The following is a 13219-nucleotide window of genomic DNA, read 5'->3' on the forward strand; positions in this document are numbered from 1 at the left end:
ATACCGCTTGCTCAGAGGTGACCTGTGCCTGACATATAAGGCCATGTCAAACCCAGATTTGATGAATATGCTTCACCTCAAAAATCTAGATCCCTCAGAACCACAAGGCGGAGACTTAAACCTTGACACGGTTATAAATAGAACGTGCTGGAGGGACAGATTCATCACCCAGAGACTCCCTATGCTGTGGAACAAAATCCCGGTACATGTGAGGCAGAGCACCTCTCTGGTCTTGTTCAAGAGGAATCTTGACCAATGGATGGGAGATTGCAGATATACCCCAGGGATTACTTCAGCGTCACTGCTTGACAGAGGCACAGCAAAATGATAGGCATAGTTTTTATTCAAACTAAAGGGGTGGCGAAAGCCACATAACTATGGGCTAGGCTTATAAATGCCCTTGGGCAGATAGCCTAGTATGAACCTATGAACCTATGAACCTATGAAAACAGCATTCCCTTTGCAGTATTGTCATTTATAATTATTATGTAATTTTGTGAAAGACCACATGGTGGCACTATACATCCCCTTTTAAAAGCACTTGCTGCAGCTTGACAAATAATCAGTCGACCCCTAACCGGGAAAAGCTGAAAGACAACAACACAACATAACAGATGGGAAAATGTATCAATGCATTAAGATTTCTGTTTATTTAGGCTATAGTTAGTTATCTCTTGAACAGCCTCCCCTCCCCACACCTACTTAACTTCACTGCCTAACATACTAGATGGTGTAGCCCTGTCAGAACGCTGAGGCTAACCCTAAAGTCCCCCCATCGCTCCCTAAATCTGACCGCCTTCTCTCTTCCTAACTGTAAAGTCACGATTGATTCCTAAACCTAAAATCCTACTCACCTCCCTAATTCTAAAGTCCCGATTGCCCTTAAACCTGAAATCCCCCTACCTTCCCTAAATCTAAACTTCCAATTGCTCCATAAACCTAAAATCTGGCCCACCCTAAACCTAAACTCCCGATCACTCCCTAATCCAGTCATGGGCTGGGTTTGAATATGGTTTGCTACTGTGAACTGGGGTGTACAAAAGATAACTATGGCCTTTATTTATTTGGACAGACAGGAGTACTGGATGACAGAGTTCTCTTTTCAGCCATGTGCTATTAACAATCACGGAGTCAACACGAAAACTTGATATTGCTTGATATTAATGTGAAATAACGGAACACTTACTACAACACTGCCCTCCAAGGTTATGCAACAAGTGCCCTTACAGTCTGAAGTCAGTTATTAATGTCTTTCAAAAATAATTTTGTGTGATATATGCATACATATACTGTACACCTATATGTGTAAATAAATATACATTTGATATATATATTTAGTCAAATGTGGTTTTGATCCACATCTGTCTTGTCAACACATTTTGATCGACAAAACAAATGGCATATAGATGTGTGATATTGGCAGTTCCCATATGTCCCTTCCCTGGGTATTGTGGGATCTCAGAATTAGTGTATATAATTAGCAGGGCGTGGGGTGAATGCAAACAAAACAGTTGTATTTTGTATGTTAAACGTTTTTGCCTCGAAACATGCATGTTAGGATTTTGTTGTCTTTTTATTTGTTTTTCAAGTGGCTTTATCCCTTGCCCCACCTCCTGTCTTGCTGTTGTAAGGGTAGAAATATTTTAAAAATCCTGAGTTTTAAAATTATGAGGATTCAGAATTCTCATCTTCACAATTTATTGTGTGTGTGTGTGTGTGTGTGTGTGTGTGTGTGTGTGTGTGTGTGTGTGTGTGTGTGTGTGTGTGTGTGTGTGTGTGTGTGTGTAGTGTGTGTGTGTGTGTTTGTTTGGAGTGGTACAAAGAAAATATTGACATGGAGTTATAGCAATCAGGTAGATCATAAGCTTGAAAGTCACACCTATAAATGTTATGAGCCTACAAACATATAAGGACCAGTTCTGGTTTGTGAAAAAAACAGAGGGCAGCCTGGTGTTGGATATAAAAGGTTGGTACAGACTGATGTTGGAGGGAGAAGTATTAAATCAAGAAAGGTAGCCAGGACTCTTGCGCCTGTTCAGAACATGGTTACTAAGTTATGTATCTGCTTGATTTGGTATAGATTTAATGTACTTTAATTAATCCATCCATTCACAATCTCTTTTTCCCATTTTTGCACTTTTGTATGGTAATATTTTCTACGGAGAAGTTGCAAACAGTCTATGAAAATTTATATATAATTGCCTTTTAGTACAGGTCATGGCTGAAAAGAATTCTTGGAGAGTCCATCCACCCTTAAGAGAGAGAGACAGACATGCAGATGGACATAGAAATTGAGAACTATATCACGGAGTCTATGTAGGAAAGCAAAGTGTGCACCTCTTCTTTGATCAGTTTATGAAAAAGATAAAAGGTGACCTGGGACCATTTCCTCTTTGACACAGAAAGTTGTGAAGAGTAGACAGTGATCACTTAGATTTTTGCAGGTCTGAAGGCTGGTGGGCTGAACTACTAGTTTATATTGGTGTGGATATGGTGTAAAGCTGATGATTTGGGGGATGGTGGCCTGGTGAAGAACAGTACAGTTTGGATAAGCTTATGTTTTAAGAAGCACATGCTAAGTCCTTCTTAAACCCAAGAGGACCTCTGGAGATTAATGTCACCTATTAAAGTGCCACCATGGTTTGTATGGGATAGGGCAGTGGCACCTGGTATGTTCAGCAAGTTTGGTGAAAGAGGGAGGAATGCAGATTGCAAAGATTTTTAACTCGAGATAACTTCCTTTGAGCCATTCACATATGACACGGTTTAGCTCAGTGGCAGGTTTATTAGGGTGGTAATGCATTTTTTTTTGAGTTGTAGAGGATGATAGTACCCCAGTTCATCTTTTAGGCTGTAGCTGTGAAAGAAAAAACAGTTTGTTTTTTTCAGGACAAGAGGGGCATGTGTTTCCAGGTTTTGGCCAGGATTCTAAGATAGATACTATAGCATTTTTTTTTTGTTCTGACTTTGCCCCACCTACCTGCTATGGATTCAGTCTCCCATGAATCTCTGCAGAGTATAAACCTACTAACTAAACTCTGTGTGTTGATAATAAATAGCAGTGGGTCTTTTGGTCCTTTAGTGACATTGTGATGGTAATATGGAAATTTCTTTTACTGTACTGTACGGCTTGGAGTGATGAGGTCATTTTATCATATTATTTATATTAGAATCATATTAGACAACCTCGACAGAGTGCTGCTCGCTATATTTTTATCTGTGACTGCATAACTGTCTTGAGGTTTTTCTAACTGATGTGTTTCCAATTGGCTCAGTATCTGCATATACTAGTTGTTGGTTCAAGACATTTTCCTGCATATACAGTAGCTATTTGCTAAGTTTGTTTTTTGTAATCTTTCTAATATATCTTTACCATCTCAAAGTGCTTACTCCTCTCGGTGCTCTTTTTTTCTAGACCTAACACCACTCTTAAATATTCAACTGCGGTACAACCTTTGTCATTCTTATAAGAAAAGTGCAGTCTGGGTCTGAACTGTCTGCAAACAGCTAAAGTTAACTTTGAGTATGTGTACCTGTTTTGAGCCAATATTCATTTTCCCCTGGAGAGCACCCTGCTTTGGCTTGTAAGCAGCCCCCCCCCCCCCCCCACACACACACTCATCTTCCACTTTCTCTCTTATTCCCTTCTATTAGCAAATCGTATCCATAACTGATCAATACTGTGTGTTTGTTAATTTAAACTGAGACCACAGTAGCCTACTGTTACAAGGTTATCCTGTTTTTCCACCTGACAAATGGATAAGAAATGATTTACAGTTTCAGAGCAGTCCTTGGTCAATTGTGATTGTTTCTTAAACACAAACTTGTCTTTGCTTTGGCTCATTAGCAGCAGTACAAAGAACTGCCTGCTCACACCCTTGTTCTCCCCTCCCCCTTCCCTGTTTATTACCTTAAGACAATCCCAAAGTTAATAAATATTACCTGTGGCAGGCACCATTTTTACAACTACAACCACCCTTGTCACTATCATATGTTCATTTATCAGTTAACTCTGTTACCTGATTGTTTCCAGCCCCTCATAAGAGCAACTAACAGGGTCTCTACCCGCTTTGCTCCCCACCCTGCCCCCTATTACCTCCCACCCCCAGTGGTCCCACCTTTATTACACTCAAACCCCTCCCATCTTTCCAGTAGCCAACCACAGCACTAACCCAACACTACCTCCTCTATCTTCCCACTACTATTACACCTCCTCAACTAACATGTACAAGCATACCTTACCTATGCTCACTGCATGCACTCTCCTTGCATATCTTACATCCTACCAAAGCTCCATCATTCCCCCACTCAACCACTACCACTGTACTACTACTCACACAACCACTCATGTCTCACTTTCACTCAGCTCCCCGCCCACCAACTCAAGAACCATCCATATGCACCCCCCCACATATTCTACCAACTATATTACTCAAACATAAAGCATCCCTACAACTTAACATAGTAACCCTCCCACCATACCTATTACCCACAGAGCACAATCATAAAGTTTCCCTTATAAACAAACACATTCAAAAACTGAGAAAATTAATAACCTCATGCATATCAAAACTAGCCCTAAGTGGAGACATCCACCCCAACCCTGGCCCTACCATCTCCAACCCCAATCCTCATAATCAGACTAGAAACCACAACTTCTCCCATATTACAGCCAATAGAAAGCCAAGTGACTTCCTTCTACTAAGCCTAAATATTAGAAGTATATCCAACAAAGTCCATGAACTCCATGCCACCATAGACTTGTACTCCCCAGATATAGTCATCCTGACAGAAACCTGGCTAAAACCTCACATTACCAGTGAGCAAATACTCCCCACAGGTTATGGCATACTAAGAATAGACCGGCTAAACAAGAAAGGAGGCGGTGTAACTATAATATTTAAACAGCATCTAAACATCTAGATCTTAAAATCATCAACTCCACAAATAGGCAATGAAGAAATAATATATACCAACCTCAAAATAAATCAAAACAAAACCATCAACATAATTGGATGCTACTTCCCACCTGGCCAAAACATCCCTCCACTAGAAAACCTCCTCAGCTGGTCTACCCACCATCTCCCCCAAGAAACTATCATTTTAGGTGATTTCAATATTGACTGGCAATCCTGTTCTGGCAACCATCCAACCCATCATGTAAACCTTCATGGCTTCACCCAACTAGTCCAGTCGTCAACCAGGATAAATAAAAACTCCAGCAAGCACACTACCCTGGACTGGATACTAGTCAGTAAGAGCCCCCAGTCATATATAACAGGCTGCTTATCAGATAGCCTCAGGGATCACTCCCCAACATTCCTACTCAAAAAATACCTATACCAAGCTAAACCTGTCATCTACTGTCAAATACATAAAAAATGAAACTGTGACCCACTCACATTCATCTCATCCCTCAAAGAATGTAACTGGCATCCTCTAAAGTACCTCAGCCTTGATGACGCAGTTGAATTTTTTAATATTACCTTCCTGAGCATCCTTAATTACCATGCCCCCATAAGACTTTCCAGAATCAAAGCACAACCCTCCACATGGCTACAGAAAACCACTAAGTCAGAAATGAAAAACAGGGATAAAGCCTGGGAGTACTGGCGCAAAACCCAAACCCCTTCAACTAGACAGAAATTCCTAGAACTACGCAATAGAGTCAAAAAGCTAATAAAACAGGACAAATTCCAATACTACCAGTCTGCACTAGACTCCTCTCAACACAGCCCCAAACAATTCTGATCCTCCATAAACTCCATCCTCCACCCAGGTAAAGTCAGTACCCCTCCTCCTAACATAACTCATTCCTCAGAAAATATTGCTACCTCATTCAACACACACTTCACACAAACCATACTATCACTAGCTAAACAACACAACCCCCTCCCCTCCAACCCACACCTTCAACTAGTAATCTCCCCACTGCCTTCTCTTTTTCTCCTGTACTTACCTCCAACATAAAAAAAACTCTTAACTAAACTTAAGCCCACCAAATTAGCAGCAGACAACCTCCCAAGTGAATACCTACAAATCGCAGCTGATGCTTTGGCCTACCCAGTATCCATCTTGATTAACCGATCTCTGTCAGAAAGTTACGTTCCCACACTGTGGAAAGTATCACATATAATTCCCCTCCACAAAGGCGGACCCTCCACAGAACTAACCAATTACCACCCCATAGCTATTCTCTCTCCACTCTTCAAAATACTAGAGAGATGCATACACTCTCAGGTCTCAGACTACCTCCTTATTAACAACCTCCTTTCCAGTACTCAGCATGGTTTCCAACCAAACCATAGCACCACCACTGCCTTACTCTCCTTTACTAACACTATCCTTCAGCATAAAAACAATGGCTATCTCTCCTCTGCTACTTTCCTAGACCTATCTAAAGCATTTGACATGGTCCCACACAAACAACTTATCTCTGTCCTCAATAACCTATCCTTCTCACAATCAGTCACCAACTGCTTTCAGAGTTACCTGTCTGACTGCCAACAATCCGTTGTATGGCAGAATGACATATCTCCCCAACTACCTGTCTCCATAGGGGTTCCCCAAGGATCCATCCTTGGACCCCTACTCTTCTCTGTTTTCACCAATAATCTAGCCTCTGCCACCAAACATGGCACACTCATACAATACGCAGATGACTCAACCATCATCTGCTCGGCCCAGTCCCTACCCAAACTGCAAAAAGTCACATAGGAAGCCTTTTCCTCTGTTGAAACTTGGTTATCTAATGCCCAATTAATACTCAACCCAAACAAAACTAAACTACTCATCTTCCAACCCATCAAACATACTCAAAACAACTCTCACTTTAACATCACAGCAAAAGACAACACCACTATATACCCAACTGAACACACCAAATTGCTAAGAGTGGAAATAGACAATAAACTAAAATTTGACATTCACATATCCTTGACCATAAAAAAGTCCACAATAAACTAGGAGCACTATACAGAAATAAGCAACTTCTCACCAAAGCAGCAAAGATTTCAATAGCAAATTCCCACCTTATCTCCACCCTACTTTATGCCTGTCCAATATATACCAACCTAAGGCAATGCAATTTAAACAAGCTAGAGACCTGCTACAACAAAATCGCCAAATTCGCCACAGGGGCATCCTACCGTAGTCACCACTGTCTCTCACTTGCTGAACTGGGCTGGCTTGAACTCCCTCACCTCCTTCAATGGTATCAACTCTCACTTGCCCACAAACTAGTAAATCATCCACTAAATGTCCCATCCCTCCTGAATCTACTCCAATCCTGTCGCACCACCAGACCACTAAGATCCAGCAACAAAAATCACTTGCAGATCACTAAAGCCAACAACTCTGTTGGTGAAGCACTAGTCTCTTGCACCATAGCCAAGTTATGGAACTCCCTTCCACCCACAATTACCTCCATACCATCATGCACCCACTTCAAAACTTTACTAAAAGCGCACCTAAAAACATGCTGGCTATGCCCTTGCAACAAGCACACTAATATCACCCTCCCCATCCAACCACTACCTTTCTTTCCACTCCACTAACTACCTTGATTATAGCAAGCTCAGGTGTGCATAAGCCTAGTACTTATTATACAGCAGGAACTTCTTCTTATAACATTTGTTAATGTCTGTTATGTACTTCACAGATAAAGATTCTAGTTGTCTACTGATGTACTATGTTCTTCATCTGTAAATATGTTGTAAGTAATTGCTATGTAAATTGTTAATCGCTATGTAATCCAATGTAACTACTGTCTATTTTAACTGTGGAGCTTTTCTCCCCGGGCCTCCGCTGAAAATGGTCCTACATCCAGTCGGACACTCCTGGTCATCAAATATAAATAAATAAAACAAATAATTTGGGGTATAATTCAAACAACTGTAAAGAGGTAGTTGAGTAGGAGAGATTGATTAGATGATTGATGTGAATTTCATGAATAAAGGATAACAGATGAAAGATAATATGGTAGAGTGAGAGTTATGGTGATGCACCCAAGGAGTGAGGAGGACGTGCAGAAAGGCTAGTTATATTACAGAGCCTAGGAGCTTCCCATAGGAGAATATGTGAGGAAAAAATCTCAACAGCCTGAAGGCAAAAAAGAGAGGTTGGCCAGATGATGTATATTCAAAAGGATGTTTGAGATGGGGGGGACGTAGCAATGATAAGGTTAGATATTAGAAGACAGGGTGGGGCAACATGTGATGTCATCATAAGCATCATTACATTTAGGGATTGCCTAGAGAATGTAGGTGTATAGAAGCTAGTGAATGTGGGTGTATGGAGGGTAGGGTGTGCATAACCTAGTCCCTGAAAGGGTATTATTAGCAGAAAAGTAGCTGTTGAACCCCCCTAAAGGGAAGCTTCACTGCAAAAGTGTTAGTAGCAGAAACACCAATGCTGATACAACCATGAATGTTGCTTTTTTCTATAGACCTGTTTTCATGCTGCACCAGTCAATCATCAATTCTCCACATATCAGCCATCCTACTGTAACATGAAACTGGAAGCAAAGCTCTCTCCAGCCAAGATTGTGCTAGACAGTCAAGATGAGAAGGTTAACACCTGCACTGCACCTGCACTACACCTCAAGCAACACACAGTCCTTCAAAACCCACACATAGAAACACTAAACCCACATATGCAGAGGCCCTTAACAGTAACCTGCCCAAGCAACAAGGACCTCCAAAGCTGAAATGCAAACAAACACCAGTCACAATCAAAGTGACACATAGCTCATAACACCAGTGTGCCAGCCAACAACAGCCCCTAAGGTAAGACAATGTACCCAACACTTTAGTCATAGGTGACTCTATAGTCATGCACACTGATGTCTGACTTACCAGGCTGAACAAGGAGAAAATTACAGTCAGCTGCCTGTCGGGTGCCAGGATCCGCCACATAACGCATGCACTCAAGTAACTCCACAACAAATACAAACACAACCCTTTCATTGTCCATGTTGGAGTGAATGACTTGAGACGTACCTCCCTGGACTACATGAAAAGAGACATGGAAGAGCTCTCGCATTATGTGGCCCAGGCAGGTATGACTCTAGCCCTGAGTAGCATCCTGCCTTCACCCAGAATGATAACACAGTACAAGGACAAAATGATTGACTTCAACAATTGGCTAAGCTTCTGGTGTCATTCAATGGAGATCCAGTATCTGCCTGCCTGGGACGACATGATCGACAAACCGCGATGCTTTGCCAGAGATGGTCTGCACCTGTCACCCCAGGGATTCAGGTTACTGGCTAAAGCTCTCACCACTCCTATAGTGCCTTTTTTAGGCAAGGTTCAAAGGACAAAACCACCACCATAACATATACAAGCATGCAAAATCTGAAGGTAATGCTACTCAATGCTAGAAGTCTAAACCTCAAAATGCACTCTCTTGAGGCACTCCTAAAAATGGAGAACATCGATATCTGTGCAGTAACTGAGACCTGGTTCAAGGCTCCAGAGAGCACACCTGCAATACCAGGCTACAACTCTTACCACACTTTTTGGCCACCAAACCAAGACCGAAACACTAAAAGTGGAGGAGTGTCCATATTCACCAAGGATATTCACACCTCCAGGCTAGTTGCCCAACACAATGCATCTGAAATTCTCCAGGCGCAACTAACACTACGTAAGTCTGCAATCCGAATTGTAGCTTGCTACTGATCCCCCACCATGCCCCAAGATTCTCACTACACTTTTCAAAACATACTGGACAATATTAAGATACAACCAAACACCCTAATACTGGGTGATTTAAACTACCCTGCCATTAACTGGGAAAACTACTTGGGTACCAACACCTTTTCCCAACGGTTCTTGGACTTCATAAATTCCAACTCCCTGGATCAACTAATCTATTGTCCCACTAGGGGCTCCAATATCCTAGACCTGGTCATTACCAACATGGGAGATAGATGCTCCACATCAGTGGTCATCTCCTCATTGGTCAGGTCTGACCATAAGCAAAGCACCCTTGACATCCACATCCCAACCCCCCCCCCAGTAAGGAAACCTCTGTAAAAAACTTCTCCAAAGCCAACTTCGTTCTACTCAAGTCAGAAGTGACAAACTTCATGACACCCATGCAGATGGGAGCTGAAAGTTCAACTGCTGAATCTTACACCAAGGCACTGTACGAGCACATCCACTCGTGCATGAATCATGCCATTCCAAATAGAACCAAGACACTCTCCTCCAAAAAAAGGAAGCCAATCTGGTGGTCCCCTGCCATAAACAAACCATACAACAGAAGAAAGAAACTGTTGCAGAAAAGAGGAAAATCCCAGGATGCAAAAAGACTCCCTTACCAGCCTCAGTAAGAAGCTGAGATCCCTCATAAAATCCTACAAATCTACTAGTTACAAAAATAAAATTACCAAAAATTCCAAAGACAACCACAAGGCATTCTATAGTTATGTCAAGAATCTAAATGGCAATGCTCAGATATGTTCTGAGCTACAACAGAATGGCATTAAATATACTGATCCTAAGGATATTGCCAATATCTTGGCAGATCGATTTAGTGCAAACTTCACCCCCCCCCCTAAAGGGCCCATCTCTATACCAAAAGATTGCCAAATTCCAGTAATCACGGCCACACAGGTAGAAACTGCACTCTCCAAATCTAAGAATACAGCATCCATGGGGCCAGATGACATCCTGGGCTGTGTACTACATGAACTACAAAATGAACTGGCACCTCACCTAAGTGTCATGTTTAATCATAGCCTCACCTCAGGCTTCGTGCCCACTGAGTGGCGCACAGCTACAGTTATCCCACTCCACACGGGGGGGATCCACCTTGGATCCTGGGAACTACCGTTCCATCAGTCTGACGAGCCTGATCTGCAAGGGCATGGAACGTATTATCATGGAACTTATAAACAAAGACATTGGCAACCTTCAAACACTGGACCCCACCCAGTTTGGATTTGTGAAGGGACGATCTTGTCTCCTGAACCTGATTGACTTCTTTGAATCAGTCTCCAGAGCTGTGGACAAGGGTAAGGCAGTCCACAAAGCCTATCTGGACCTCACCAAGGCCTTCAACACCATCCCCCACTCTGGAATCATAGATAAACTTACTAAGCTGGGCATAAATCCCTGCGTCACTCGATGGGTTGCCAACTGGCTTACTGACAGAACCCAGACTGTAAAAGTAGCCGACTCCAAATCCAGCTCCAGACAAGTGACAAGTGGAGTACCTCAGGGTTCAGTCCTGGGACCGCTCTTGTTTGGCATCTACTTATCTGAAGTACAGGCCAACACTAAGGGACTCTGGCTAACAAAGTTCGTAGATGACTGTAAATTGATAGCCATTATTGAATCCCCAAATGATGTGGCTATTCTACAAAAGGGCCTTACAGAAACAGATGCTTGGTGCCAGAGCCATGGGTTCAAGCTTAATGCCAAGAAATGTATAGATGTAATGTGATCCTATCTCGCCTACATTCTCTACAGATGGATCGGCTCCGACTCGGCCGCTATACAATAGAACACAGTCTCTTATTGGCTGAGTTACCTCGTATCCCAGGATACACCACTACTGCTTCCCCAGTTCTCGTTTGCCGCTTCTGAAGCATAGACGTGGTCTCGGACTTGGCTGAGCTAAGTGCCTCTTAGTGAGATTATTTTCTGTCTAGTTTTGTGCTAAAACTTACCCAAAAGCTGTTTTAACAGCTACTTGTTGTTGTGTAACTGTGTATTTAAAGTTTTTTGTGGTAAAATTTTATTTTTTGTGGTAAGTGATCCCGTTTAAGTTAGAGGGGCCTTGCCCTATCCTAGGCGTTTTAGTTAGAGTCTAGGCTGTCGTTTGTGTAGTTTTTGAAGTTTAGTGTGTTTGAAGTAGATAGCCATGTCGAAGGAACATAGACCATCAGGTTTTAAAAAATGTTCCAAATGTAATTATAAAATGTCCATTACGGACGACCATTCATTGTGTGTCTACTGTCTGGGCCCGAAGCACCTCCAGGAATCCTGTAGCGTTTGCCACGCTTTTTCCTCTGGCATCCTCCAAGAGAGGAAAAATAAGTTAATTTTGAAAGGGCTTATTACCCCTTCCTTTGAGGAAGCCCTATCTTCTTCTTCTTCCCCTTCGAGGAATAAAAAATCTTCGGCTCCGACCAGCCCGTTGGATCCGGCAGCTAAAAAGTCACGGCAGGCTTCTCCGTCGGCTCCACAGACTTCGGAGCCGAGGGCGGAATGGTCTGCCTCAATGTCTCCAGCCTCGACTCCTCTGGCTTCAGAGTCGAGAGCTCGGGCGTCGAGAGGCGAGTCATCTCCATCGGCTCCACTGCCTTCGGAGCCGATGAAGGTTGCCCACTCAGACTCTTCCCCTTTGGTGCCGAAGTCCACATCGGCTCTGAGGGAAATTGCAGTGGTAGTGGAATCTCCCTCGGTGCCGATACTTCTCGAACCCATACGGAGCCGGTCCCCCAGTCTTTCGGAGCCGGCGGAGAAGTTGACTCGGACCCGGTCGGTCTCTTCTCGGTCGTCGAGGATGTCTGATTCGGATTTAGACAGGGTGCTTCAAAGGCTTTTTCAGTCTCCGGTCTTTGCAAAATTGATCTCGGCTCCGGAGCCGATTTCCCATCCTGCTATCTTGGTTCCTCCTCCAACAGCTTTGGCGCCGTTGGAGTCAGTGTTGGTGGAGCCGGTGGAGGTTGTCGGGTCGGTTCCGACCCTAACTCCAACCCTGCCCTTCGGGTCGGGGTTCGGTACGCGGACCTCCTCTGTCGGCCCCGGGGGGGACGCTTCAGGACCGATCCTTTCGGTTCCGAGCCTCCCTCTCGGTGCGTCGGCTGCGGGAGTTCCGACTGCTGTTGTGGCCTTGGGGGTTGAACCATCCCAGGACTCTCGGGGTCCCGCCTTCAAGGCCATGAGGAGTGCCTTGGCCAAATCCTCTCTGGCCACTTCTACCATCTCACCACCACCTTCCCTTGGCACGGAGACTGGCTCCTTTGCAATCCCCTTGTCTCACGACAGCGGAGCCCTTGGGCCTGAGGTTACCCCCATTGGGGGTTCCCTTCTTCCTGGAGGTCCCTCCGAAACGCTTTCAGAGGAACCTCCGAGGAAGAAACAGTGCAAGAGAAAGCACGTTGACTCCCCTGATGAGTCTCTCACCTCGGATACCGACCTCGATGATGCGGAAGGGTCCCACAAGTCATCCTCGGATGATGTATCCTTTGCGGACATCTTGG

The sequence above is a fragment of the Protopterus annectens genome, chromosome 10.part0 (genome assembly GCF_019279795.1).
Source record: "Protopterus annectens isolate FY-2018-M chromosome 10.part0, PAN1.0, whole genome shotgun sequence".
In the NCBI taxonomy this organism is placed as follows: Eukaryota; Metazoa; Chordata; order Ceratodontiformes; family Protopteridae; genus Protopterus; species Protopterus annectens.